Here is a 13,856-nt window from a genome sequence, read left to right on the forward strand (position 1 = left end):
CTCCAAAGATAAGTCACATGCCAATCCAAACCACCTAACGAATCAAGGGGCACCAAGATTGGCTAGGTTTGGGCATATGAAGGACTTTAGATTGGCGCACACTATTTGAAACAGAAGAATAACAAGAAGAGGTTTTCAAAAACTTTTTTAAAAAAAAAAAAAAAAAAAAAAAAGAGGAGAAAGGAAGAAACTAAAGCACTTGAATTACTTAAAAATCAAAAAATAAAGTGGTCAATAATCTCTCCGCAACGGCGTCAAAAACTTGTTTGAGTTAAAATAATATACATAGCGTACGGGTCAATCGTAGCTACGGGTGAACACGAGGAGATATATGCCACTCTATTTAACTAACTTAAAAGTAATGCAAAGTGAACCAAATTAAAGTGTTAAATTAAACTAATTAAATTAATGAAAATTAATGCATCCTAACTCATAAGCATCTAACAAAATTAAGGGATTAAATTGGCGTCCTAACACGTGAGCATCTAACCTATCAAACTAAAGCGAATTGAAAGGAATAACAAAAACACAGCCACACTTCATAATCACATAAAAAAATAAGGGAATAAAAGTGCATCCACATACCACAACCATATAAAAAAATAAAAGAAATAGAGGGAGAAGAAGAAGAAGATAGAGAGAGATAGAGGAAAGGGAGAATGAGATTAAGGGTTTAGAGAATGAGATACCTTGATGTGCTTGAATACTAGAATAAACTCACCATGACTTCCTCTTCTAAATCTCCATGTCTTGTCATCAACATAGGAACTTAGACTAGGAAGCTTTAAACTAAAACTATTACAACCATTAAACTAGACTTATGAAATCAAAACTAAGAACTTGAATTCAAAACTAAGAACTTAAGCCACAAATAGAAAAAAAGAGAAAATTTCACTAAGTGAATGAAATAAAAATTACACTAAAAAACTGAATTAAAATTGAACTAGAAACTAACTAAAAACTGAACTAAAAAACTACTTCTTACAACCCAAAGGGCAAGGGGTATTTATAGGGGGAAGAGAAGAGAAGGGAGAAGAGGGAAGTGTAGGAGAAATATTCCCTAAGAAAAGAGAATATTCTCTTCTCCTTCCTCTTTTACAATGCCTTGAATCCTAAGAAAAAGAAAAAATAGAAAGAAGAAGAAGAGAAGATTGTTTACATAACCTTCTATTTCTAGAAAAGTAAACTTCTAATTCTAACAAGTGTTTCCTTTTCTTTGTAGATATCTTCTCCAAGCAATAAAATCAAAGCATCTTTGATTTTTCAACTTTCCATAGGTGAGAATGTCTTTCAAAATAAGTCTATCCCAAGTAGAATTCCAGAAGTGCCCTTGAGAAGTTGGAGGAGAGAGAGAGTAAGGGTGATGACTAGGATTCCTTCAAGAATAAATAAATTATCCATTCTGTCCTTCAGAAAACGTGGAGCATAGGGTGCTTATATAGGCCTCACCATTGTGTTCCTTGCGAAAAATCACCCAAAATAGACCCAAATTTCGTCCAATTTGGAGTTCGGGAGCCCAAGATATCTCAAGTTGAAGTTGGACTGTCCAGAGCCCTCCAAATGGAATCTTTCGGGTACAAGAAATGTAACTTCTAATAATTCTGTTAAGGCCCCTGCAATCTGAACTTTCACTTCACTTTGTCCCCAGCCGACTGTCAATAATTACAAATAAACCCCTATAGACCATTTTCGTGCTTCGTTACGGAAACGACCGTAACTTCTTCGTTTCAACTCGGAATCATGTGCCGTTTAAACCGTTACGAAGCTGACTCGATGGGCTACGCATCTAAGCCATTAACACCTTTAAACACCTTAAAAACATTTCCTTAGCATCATCTCCTCCATTTTCACAAGAATTCACCTAAAACCTGAAAAGCATAAGAAAGCACCGAGTAACTCTGTCCAATATGGTAAAATGTATGCTTTATGCCCTAAGATTTCACACATAAATGTGTTCATCATTAATCATATTCTATATGCGGGGGGGAGCGCACGCTGCCAAGCCTCTGCTCACGTCCTCCCCCATGAACCTAACCTTGTGCGCATCCCCTTGCGGGCTGCTGCCTACAGGTAGCAAGATTGCGGGCTGCGGGCTGCTGTCCATGGGCTTTAGCCTACGGCCTGCAGCCCAAGGCTACTGTCCGTGGGCCTTGTGCCTATGGGCTGCGCAGGGAGTGCCTACAGCCTGCGCAAGTGGGCTGCATGCACCGCCCTTGTTTTTCCTCCAGTTTAACAAAAAAAAAAAAAGATTTTTCAAAACAGAATTTTATTATATTTGTTTTGTTTTTTGGAGGATGATGATGGGTGAAGAGATTCCATCTTTACCCACTTGCAATTAAAATGCGATTTTAATTTTATGGGCTTGGATACATGTTATCACATGCGATATGGTGGTTCAATAATTGAAGGAATCCATGTTTTAATTTTTGGTTTACTTGCTTTAATGCCCATGCATGAAATTATATTATGGTGTGATTATGGGAATGGCATTCTAATAAATGGATGGATTGTTTATGTATGTGATACATGGGGTTATGGGTGGATGTGATGCTTCTCTCTCTTTCTCTCTCTCCCCCTATCTTTTTTATAAACAAATGTACTCCACCCCATGGGCAGCCCAAATGGTGGGTTGGTTTCTCCATGCGGGGTTTCTTTATTATTATGGAAAGGAAAGTGTATAGAATTTTTCCTAGGTTTCCATTGTAATTTTAGAGGAATTAGGACTCCCAGGGCATGTTGATGGTGATCCACATGTGGTGCTCAAAGCTTATGGAGATGCAAGTCACCTACTTTGAAGACGTAATCGGGCGGAGGAGATGATTGAGGCGTGGCATCCATGGCATGATAAATGCACCCAAAGTTATTAGTTTTATTTTTATTGGGAGGGTTCTTTAATTGCTTCTAATAAAAATGCCGCCATCCCATAATCACTTTTAATTAATGTTGATTAATTATGTTGTTTAAATCTATCCATGTATGTGAGAGTTAATTAATCCCTCTTCATTCACAATACATGTATGATATGGACTAGTCTTAATCGGTAGACATGTCCATGGCCTCCTATTGAAGATAAATGTAGAAAGTGTGTGACATGACCCTGCATAAGCCGACAGGACATTGCCAGGACCTCTGTCACACATTTATCTATATTTACCTCTATCTAGATACGTTAGGGTATGGATAGTGAGAGGGCACTGCGACAGTGGGCCATCTTTCATGATTCCATGATTCTAACTAATGCAATAGGTAAGTACATGACTTGGGTATATGTCAGCCGACAGGATCTGGACATGACACCCAGGTGATCAAAAATATTGGAAGCCCATGAGACGGACAGCTTAGTCCACACTACCATGGTGTGTATAATGACTCCTAACAGGGTAAGTTATGCATGCAAGGGTTATAGGTATCCAATTCATCTTTTGGGTTATGAGGGAAACCCAAATCATGAAAGACCATTGATGTGTGTGTGCTCAATTTATTATTTTCAATGGTCATTAATTAGCATGTGGTTATTTACTTGTGCATGTGTAGATTAATATACGATGGCTGCCGTTAATTCTAATTTGTTAACACTCATTAGCGAATACAAACTTAATGGTACAAACTATATCGATTGGTACCAGAGCATTAAGTTGCTCCTGACTGCTGAAGGACTGTACACAGTTCTAGATGAACAAGTTCCTCCTCAACCCGACCCGAACAATTTTAAGGCAAATGAAGAGACACAAGAGTTCCTCATGAGGGATTCCAAGGCATCACTCTATATCCTAGGATCGTTGGAAAAGTCAGTTGTAGACTCAGTCAAGGATATATGCACTGCTGGGGGTAAAATGGATAAACTTGCTGAATTGTTCAACAGGCAGTTGACACACGCACATTCTGATGTGGTGAGTCAAATCCATAACTCCAAGATGTCCCAGGGGACTCCAGTGATGGATCATGTAATGAAAATGATCAATCTGTTTGAAAAAATGGAATCCATGGGGACTGGTTTCAGCCTACGATACAAGACTGATGTGATCTTAGCATCACTCACTTCTGCCTATGCACCTTTTAGGATGTCCTACAAGATGTCCGAGAAGGAGATGGAGCTCACCGAGCTTGCTAATGCGTTGGTAGAGGCTAAAGCGTCCTTGAAAAAGGACAAGGCTGAGGTCAATGCAACTGAGGCAAAGCCTTCTTCAAATGGGAAGAAGAAGAAAAAGAGAAGTAAGGGCAAGACCCTGAAAGCCAAGGGTGGGAAGTCTAGAAATAAAGGCAAAGGCAAGTGCTTCTTTTGCAAGAAGGAGGGTCACTGGAAAAGAAACTGTCGTGCTTACCTGGCAAGTTTGAAAGACAAGAAGCTGGATGAAACAGAGGCTACTAAAGAAGGTATATGTGATGTTTATGTTCTTTATGAATTTAATTTGTCTTTTGAACCGACCAATTCTTGGTTGGTGGATAGTAGATCCACTGTTCACATTTGCAATAATTTGCAGGGGTTCAAGGAGACAAGGAACCTGGAAAGAAATGAAGTGCGTCTTCGGATGGGCACTGGAGCTGAGACCATGGCATTGGCTATGGGAACATTTATTTTAAATTTTAGTTTTGCTAGTTTAGTTTTAAAGGATTGCTATTATGTACCCTCTTTCAAGAGGAAGATAATTTCAGTTTCAAAACTTGTTTTGGACGGATATAGTTTTTCCTTTAATTCTAAATTGATTATTCGTTTTAATAATTCCTTTGTGGCATTCGGATATATGCAAAGTGGTTTGTATTTTCTAGATTGTCCTATTAGAACGAATATTGTTTCAAATGTTGATTTGAAATAGAAAGCAGCTCCAGTGAACTCAACATATCTGTGGCATCTAAGATTGGGTCACATAAATATGGACCGAATCAGTAGATTGGTGAGGGATGGGCCCTTAGAGAGTCTGAGGGTGGAACCATTCCCCACCTGTGAGTCATGCCTTCAGGGTAAAATGACCCTTTAGCAATAAAGGTGCTAGAACCACAGATCTGTTGGAGTTGATACACACTAACGTGTGTTAACCCATAAACATACAAGCAAGATATGGGTATGAGTACTTTATCATGTTCACCGATGATTACTCTAGATATGGTTACATATACTTGATGCGTAGGAAATCGGAAGCCTTTGATAAATTCAAAGAATTCCAAGCCGAGGTCGAAAGACAGCTCGATAAACGCATCAAGTCCTTACGATCAGATCGTGGAGGGGAGTATCTATCGGATGAGTTTAAAGAACATCTCATATCCCAAGGGATAGTTAGTCAGCTAACTAATCCAGGCACACCACAACAAAATGGTGTATCCGAACGACGCAATCGGACCCTATTGGATATGGTCAGGACGATGCTCACTTATACTGAGCTGCCTCTTTCTTTCTGGGGGTACACTTTAGAGACGGCGATATATATCTTGAATAGGGTTCCATCTAAGTCTGTAGCTAAGACACCCTTTGAGTTGTGGAAGGGGCGAAAGCCCAGTATTCAATACCTTAGGGTATGGGGTTGCATAGCACATGTGCGAAAGCAATAGACAGACAAGTTGGAATCCAGGACTTCGAGATGCTATTTCTTAGGCTACCCCAAAGGCACGATAGGCTATGTGACCCAGTTGACCAAAAGGTCATTATAAGTAAACATGTCACATTTTTGGAGGAAAAAATGATGACCCAGAGGTCCGAACCAGTAGTCATAAAAGAGCTATCAGATGGCTCAGAAACGTCACTTCCAGAAGTGAGACCAACTGACATACCCGCTGAAATACCAACACCTGAGGAACCTCGACGTAGTGGGAGGACTATTAGACCACCCACCAAGCTAACTCTTCTAATCGAAGAGGAAACTGTGGAAGAGTTCCACATGGTATCGGTTGAATCGGATGATGATCCAATGACATACATTGAGGCTCTAAAGGATGTTGATGCCACTAGGTGGCTGGAGGCAATACGCTCTGAAATTGATTCGATGCATTCCAACAAGGTCTGGACTCTAGTCGATCCACCACTTGGCGTCAAGCCAATTGGATGCAAATGGATCTTCAAGAGGAAGAAGGGCGCAGATGGAAGGGTCGAAAGATTCAAAGCGAGACTGGTAGCAAAGGGCTATACCCAGAAAGTGGGTATGGACTATGAGAAAACCTTTTCACTAGTAGCGATGATGAAATCCATAAGGATTTTATTGGCTATCGCAGCACACTTTGATTATGAGATCTGGCAGATGGATGTGCAGACTGCATTTCTAAATGGGTTCCTTCAAGAGAAAATCTACATGGAACAGCCAGAGGGGTTCTCTTCCTTGGAGGAAGAAAGAAAGGTGTGCAAATTGCAGAGGTCCATTTATGGGCTGAAGCAGGCTTCCAGGAGCTAGAACATCAGGTTTGATCAATCAATCAAATCGTTTGGTTTTGATCAAAACATGGATGAACCATGCGTTTACAAGAAGATCAGTGGGAGGGCAGTATGTTTTCTTGTTTTATACGTAGATGACATATTGCTGATTGGTAACGATGTAGGATTCCTTTCATCAGTAAAACAGTGGTTATCCACAACGTTTTCGATGAAAGACCTTGGTGAAGCTAGCTATATCCTTGAGATCAAACTCGTAAGAGATCGCCAGAAAAGGATGCTGGGCTTGTCACAAGTTACCTATATAGACAAAGTCCTGGCCAGATTTAGTATGGAGAACTCCAAGAGGGGAAGTGTTCCCTTCAGACATGGAGTCAGTCTTTCCAGATCTCAATGTCCTCAGTCTCAGACAGACATTGAAGAGATGAAGAGGATTCCCTATGCCTCAGCAGTAGGGAGTCTTATGTATGCCATGTTGTGTACGAGGCTGAATATTTGCTATGCAGTAGGCATGGTAAGTCGTTATCAATCTAACCCTGGACGTGAGCATTGGAGTGCTGTCAAGAATATCCTCAAGTACTTGAGAAGGACTAAGGAATATTTCTTGGTTTTTGGATCTGATCAGTTGTTAGTATTGGGATACACAGATTCGGATTTCCAAATTGACAAGGATGACAAAAAATCCACATCCGGGATGGTATATCTAATGGGTGGAGGTGCCATCGTGTGGCGGAGTGCGAAACAAAAGTCTACAGCCGATTCTACTACCGAAGCAGAATACCTTGCAGCTTGTGATGCAGCAAAAGAAGGTGTTTGGCTGAGGAAATTCCTATCAGATTTGGAGGTAGTCCCTGATCTTGTCAAAGGCCCTATTCCCCTGTTATGTGACAACAGAGGGGCCATTGCACAAGCTAAGGAGCCTAGGGCTCATCAGAGGAACAAGCACGTGCAGCGGAAGTATCACCTCATCAGAGAGATTATCCAGCAGGGTGGCGTGAGTATCTCCAAAGTGGACACAACTGAAAATGTGTCTGATGCCATGACAAAGGGTTTGTCACCAGGAGTGTTTGAGAAACACATGGAGGGCATGGGTTTAAAATTTATGGGGAATTGGCTTTGATGTACAAGTGGGAGATTGTTGGACAAGTGTGTGTCCATCAAACCTGGTTCGATCCGGTTCAACCCGGTTCACCTTTGTATTGAACATTTATACATTTTAGTTTAATACTGTCACATGCGATATAAACTTTTTGAGCATTATGTGTCCGTAAGTTATACTTAAAATGGTAGTCACGACTAGGGTTTGGGTTGGGCACCCTTATCATATGGTCGTCGCATTGGGTATGCCTAGACATGCAATATCAGGGTACGAATGCGAGTGCTCACATGTTTGATGTGTGCATTGGCGAAGAATCTACTTTGTTGATTCCCTCATGTATTACTGCCAGATGTAGGAAGGGATAGACATGTGTCACCGACACCCTGTACCTGAGGGAACCCTATCACTGTAAAGTGTGATCGCATTCTTTGGTTCATCAATGACTGAGACTCAAGCGAGTCAAAGCTGTTGTTCTGGGAATGCGTGAACACTTTGTGAGTGCAGGAGTTACCTAACATAGTCACCACTACCCGATTGGGGAACACCAAGATAGAGACTGTCTGTGCATGGTCGGATTAGAATCTGGATCCAGTACCATTTTGGAAATGGTTTTGCAAAATTTATTTTACATAAAATGATACATTATTTATAGTTATTTCAAATAAAGTGTTTTATCAAGTTTTGCGGGACCCGATCGGATGCACAGACGCTCTTATATGGACATGTACTATGGATTGGGGTTTGGCAGTACATGTGTACATGCCCTAGATTCCATAATGATGGTGTTGATTAGTGGGGGGGGTTGTATATGATAAATTCTTATCATATAAGGAGTTATTTCAAATTTGCTAATTTAATTGGCTCTTTATTTAATTAATGGATTTGGTGCTAATTTTAATTATCCATTAATAATTAAATAAAGAATCTAATTAATACTTTCCCTATTAGATTCTGCTTCTTCACCTGTGTAGCACTTTGAGTTTAAACAGAACTGCCAGAATGAGAGAGAGAGAGAGAGTCAGACTCTTACTAGGGCTCTATTAAATCTATCTAGGATTTAATTAAACCCTATCATTATAAATAGGGGACCATAAAACGCAGAAGAGGAAGCTCTCCACGTTTTTGGAGTAGACACTCTCTCTCCTACATTTTTGGTTTCTCTCTCTCCCTCTTGTGATCTCTCTTCTTCTTCTTGCTTCTCTCACCTGTGTTTGAGAGTTAGGGTTTATGAAACCCTAGATCTATGCTGAGGAGTTTGAGGGCATCTGGGACTGGCGTGTAGAACCTTGGTAGCACCATTGGAGGTTCAGATCTGTTTGCTTGGAGCGCTCGCTGGAGGAAGAACCACTGTCTATTGGAGGAGCAACACTTGAGGCTCACCAGGTTAGCAGTTCTTTATTAATTCCTTCTGTTCATTGATTATTAATATTTATGGGATGCGAAAGAAATTTGAATCGACCTTTTCCGCTGCGCATTCGAGTTAGGGATGGATCCCCCTTGCCATGTGATGGACTAGGGATGGGTTTCTTCATCCCTACTGTGATAATAAATTTTATGGGACACATGAGGGAAGGAGAAACCCTAACAGGGATGCATCAGGGTTCCCATAGGTGACCATGGGAAGCCCTAAAAATTAAAATGGGGCACCCATAGGACACCATGGGCTAACCCAGGGTGTGCAAAACCCTAAGGATAAATATCTTGGTCTCCTTAGGGAACCATGGTTTGATCCTTGGACCATTGTTTGGCCAACACTTTGATAAAGATTGGATCATCTGCTCTTAATTTTCGTGATTATGTCTGGAATCAAGAAAGAAACGGAAATTGTGAAGAAGATGCACAGAAAATAAACGGAAACTGAAGGGGAAAAATATAATTTTGATGAAGTGATGGATGGGATTGCAAGAGGAGGAGGAGGAGGTGGAGGAAGAGGAAGAAGAAGAAGAAGGGTCGATATTTCTAATTAAACATGGAAATGATGCTCTTACCCTTAGATTTTGAGACCTATGAGCACGTGCTCATTAAAGTCCCGCATAATTGGTTAAAAGTGATTTTTGGCCAAAAACCATAAACAGCTTTTGATCTACTTTTTGTTTTTGGTTTTTTTCAATATTTTTTAAACAGAAACAGGCTCCATAAACGATACCAAACGCAACCAAAAACATTTTTTAAGACAAAAATCAAAAATAAAAACTATACCAAAGATGGCCTTAGTTTGCAAAATTAGGACTTTCGTAGTTCTTCACCTTTGGATGTAATTTTTATGGACGTTTGGTTCTCATTTTGTTTCTATTAATGGTTTTCACTACTTTTTAATATTTGTTGATGATTATACTCATTATATTTGGTACTATTCCTTGGTGAATCGTTCGGAGGTGTTTGATGTTTTTAAGCGTTTTCAAGCGCTCATAGTGCGCTAGTTTTGCAGAAAAATTAAGGCCATTCAATCTGATTGGGGTGGTGAATTTAGAACTTTTTCAAAAAGTTTTGCAAACCTTGGAATTTAACATAGGGTTTCCTGCCCTCACACCCATAAACAACAAGGCACTGTGAAACATCACCACAGACATATAGTTGAATCAGGGCTGGCCTTACTTGCCCAAGCATCGGTGCCTCAACAATATTGGCATTTTGCGTTTAAGACGGCTGTTTATTTAATTAACCGTTTGTCGTCATGTGTTACTAGAGGTAAATCTCCGATCCCTTTGAACTCATTTTTAACCGTGCTCCTGATTATCAATTTTTATGCATCTTTGGTTGCTTATATTCTTAGGCCCTATCATTCACATAAAATGGAGTTTCGTTCCACACCCTGTGTATTTTTGGGATATAGTCCTTCTCACTCCGATTATCGTTGTATGGATATTACCACTAATAAAATCTATATTGCCAGGCATGTCCACTTCAATGAGTCTTCTTTTCCTTTCTCAAGACCTATGCCTTCCCTCTTAGGGCCTGTTCCCACCAACCCCCCTCTTCCCCTTGGGCTTTAGTACCTACTAGTCATCAATTTAGGAGCACTACTTTACCTCAAATCCGGCCACACCAGCCCCTCAATCCTCCACCAACATTCCACGAGCCCAACCCACCTACACACCCTCACCAAGATCACCTACCTCGGCCTCCCCTCCAAACTGGCTCTCCAACTCCCTCTCCCCGATACCTTCCCCTTCCCATATGGCCCAAACCAAGACACGGTCCTTATTGGACTTGTATGTACAAACCCAACCAATCCTTGCCCCTTCCCTGGACCACCCATCACTTCCTCAAGCCCACTCCACCACCATAGCCGACCCTATTGAACCTACCTCTTACACCCAAGCTAAAGGCAGCCTTGGATGGCGGGCGGCAATAGCTGACGTATTTAATGCCTTGGTTCGTAATGGGACATGGTCTCTAGTACCTCCTAATCCCTGACTTAATGTTGTTGGTTGTAAGTATGTGTACAGGATTAAAAGAAAGGCTGATGGCTCCATTGAACACTACAAAGCTCGTCTGGTGGCTAAGGGCTTTCACCAACAACAGGGCATCGATTATAATGAGACATTTAACCTTATGGTCAAACCAATGACTATTTAGATAGTTCTTTCCCTAGCTGTTACCAAGGGGTGGCATGTGTGCCAACTAAATGTTTACAATGCTTTCCTTCATGGTGCACTAAATGAGGAGGTCTACATGGTTCAACCACAGGGTTTCAAGGACCCTAATAACCCTGGTTATGTTTACCGCTTGCATCGATGTTTATATGGCCTCAAACAGTCTCCTGGGCCTGGTTCCATAGACTATCCCAGTTCCTCATACAGTCAGGGTTTCGTGCATCGAAGACTAGTCCATCCCTATTTATATATGTTACAGACCATGTCACCACTTATGTTCTGGTATATGTTAATGAAATACTGGTGACCAATAGTAGTGGCTCTCGATCATGTACTGGCCCTCCTTGAGCAGCTCTCTAGGGAATTCTCTACCAAGGATCTTTGCTCGATACATCATTTTTTTGGGCATTGAAGCTGTGCCTCACCCAAAGGGTCTTCTCCTATCTCAACAGCACTACATCACTGATTTACTGCGCAAGACTAGCATGATTGATTGCAGACCGATGCTCACACCGATGCCTACATCCACTAAGGACTTACAGCCCGAGGGTGCACTGTTTAGTGATGTCACCCTTTATTGCTCCACTGTTGGGGCCCTTCAGTATGTTACTCTCAGAAGACATGATGTGGCCTATGCAGTTAACCATGCTTGCCAGCATATCCAACCCCAACTGATGAGAATTGGGTCATTGTCAAGTGTATCTTGCGCTATCTCAAGCATACTTCATGTCATGGGCTACTGATTGATCGCCAGTCTAGCCCTCACATTCAGGCTTACTTTGATGTTGATTAGGCAAGGGATACCACTGATCGCCGCTCTACTGGTGGTTTTGCAGTATTTATGAGTTCTAATTCTCTCTCCTACTCCTCCCGAAAGCAACGGACCATTGCTGGTTCATCTACTGAGGCCGAATACAAGGCTGTTGCTGATATTGCAGCCGAATTGACCTGGTTTGTGGCTTTACTTACACAACTGGGTGTCTCCCTCACTCAGCCACCCATATTATGGTGTGACAACATTGGGGCAACTTACTTATCAGCCAACCCGGTCTTTCATGCCCGTACAAAACACATCCAAATTGACTACCACTTTTTTGGGAAATCTCAGTGTAGTTCATCTCCACAGCCGATCAGCTTGTAGATATCTTCACCAAGGGACTATCATCGAAATGCTTTCAATTTCTTAGTGACAAGCTCAAGATCCGACCCATTGCATTCTAAGCTTGCGGGGGTGTATCAGCCAAATATTACAGTGCTAGATTTACTTGGCATGCTTTATTCGATTCCTCCTTCCATTCTTCATGTTTCCATAATAGTACGGCATAAGAATGGCAACCCAATCTCCAGCTTGAATTTCATTATTGATGAAATTCTCTTATGTGTTGAATAGGGTAGTTTCCTTATATTTTATGTACTCTAGATAGCAACTTTCCTGTTAAGAATCCTTATCAAGGATCTCACTCTCTCATGTATATATACAATATAGTCTCACCTGTAAAGCAAGGCAATACACTAATACAGTTACATTCTCAAAACTCAATCAGTCTAGCATGCTTTGGGAAGTGATAAAGATGTAGTCAACCTGTTCAATAAGCTTTGTAGGGAAATTGTATATGATTTGGATGCCTGCTACTTAGAAAAACAAATGAGGGGGATAAAGGATTTTTGCAAGGATTAATATGCGACCAGATGGCATCTTTGGTGGACAATCTTGATCCATGATAACTTCAGTAGTCCATGGACATTTCTTTCGCTTCTCGCTGCCATTGTATTGTTGGTACTTACAACTAGCTAGACCTTCATGGCTGTCTATTCATATCTTGAACCATTGTCACCACCAGCACCACCATAGCTTGATCTATCTTCACTATGGAGCATATCCCTATTTTTCAGCCCTCAATGTTGTTTTCTCATTTTAATTGAATCGTACAGACTATTTTTTTTTGGCTTTAGTTCACAATACAGTTGAAACAGTAAGTAATAAAATAAGTGAAGTCTAGACTTTCTCAAAATCAGTTTGTTATACATCTTTCTTGTATTGAGTGGACCATCTGGGAATTAACTACCGTATAAGATATTTCTGATGGAATAGAAGACCCTAAACAGAAGATGTGAAATTTGGCTTCTGAAAGGAAATGGCTGATAGGGAAAGGGAGGGTGGAGAGAAACAAAGAACATGAGCTCTACTGTGTGTCCATCAAACCCAGTTCAGTCCGGTTCGATCCGATTTTACTTTGTATTGAACTTTTATACATTTTAGTTTAATATTATCACATGCGATATAAACTTTTTGAGCATTATGTGTCCGTAAGTTTTGCTTAAAATGGTAGTCACGAATAGGGTTTGGGCTGGGCACCCTTATCATATGGTCGTCGCATTGGATATGCCTAGACATAGGATATCAAGGTACGAATGCGAGTACTCACATGTTTGATGTGTGTATTGACGAAGAATCTACTTTGTCGATTCCCTCATGTATTACTACCAAATGTAGGAAGGGATAGACATGTATCACCGACACCCTTTGCCTGAGGGAACCCTGTCACTGCAAAGTGTGATCGCATTCTTTGGTTCATCAATGACTGAAACTCAAGTAAGTCAAAGCCGGTGTTCTGGGAATGCGTGAACACTTTATGAGTGAAGGAGTTATTCAACATGGTCACCACTTCCCGATCGGAGAACACCAAGATTAAGACTGTCAGTGTATGGTCGGATCGGAATCTGGATCCAGTGCCGTTTTGGAAATGATTTTGCAAAAATCTATTTTACATAATATAATAGATTATATATGATCATTTGAACAAAG

Source organism: Telopea speciosissima, chromosome 11, assembly GCF_018873765.1.
Source record: "Telopea speciosissima isolate NSW1024214 ecotype Mountain lineage chromosome 11, Tspe_v1, whole genome shotgun sequence".
NCBI classification, from domain to species: domain Eukaryota; kingdom Viridiplantae; phylum Streptophyta; class Magnoliopsida; order Proteales; family Proteaceae; genus Telopea; species Telopea speciosissima.